The following is a 524-nucleotide window of genomic DNA, read 5'->3' on the forward strand; positions in this document are numbered from 1 at the left end:
CGGCCCACCTCCTGATTTGGCCAAAATCTGGTGATAACACTACCGTTGACAAAATTGTTTCATGTTTTCAAAATCAAAGCTCTAGCACAAATATAGCAATCGATGCTTTTCCTCTATGGAGGACAATTCTTTTACTTTTAATGTTGAGTCAGTTCACCTATTTCTCTCCACCTCAAGAAGCAAACACTTGTGTGAACTGTGCATTGATTCCTACATATTTGCTTATTGCACTTATTATATTACTCTATGTTGACAATATCCATGAGATACATGTTACAAGTTGAAAGCAACCGCTGAAACTTAATCTTCCTTTGTGTTGCTTCAATGCATTTACTTTGAATTATTGCTTTATGAGTTAACTCTTATGCAAGACTTATTGATGCTTGTCTTGAAGTGCTATTCATGAAAAGTCTTTGCTATATGATTCACTTGTTTACTCATGTCATATACATTGTTTTGATCACTGCATTCACTACATATGCTTTACAAATAATATGATCAAGGTTATGATGGCATGTCACTCC

Source organism: Lolium rigidum, chromosome 5 (assembly GCF_022539505.1).
Source record: "Lolium rigidum isolate FL_2022 chromosome 5, APGP_CSIRO_Lrig_0.1, whole genome shotgun sequence".
Taxonomy (NCBI): Eukaryota; Viridiplantae; Streptophyta; class Magnoliopsida; order Poales; family Poaceae; genus Lolium; species Lolium rigidum.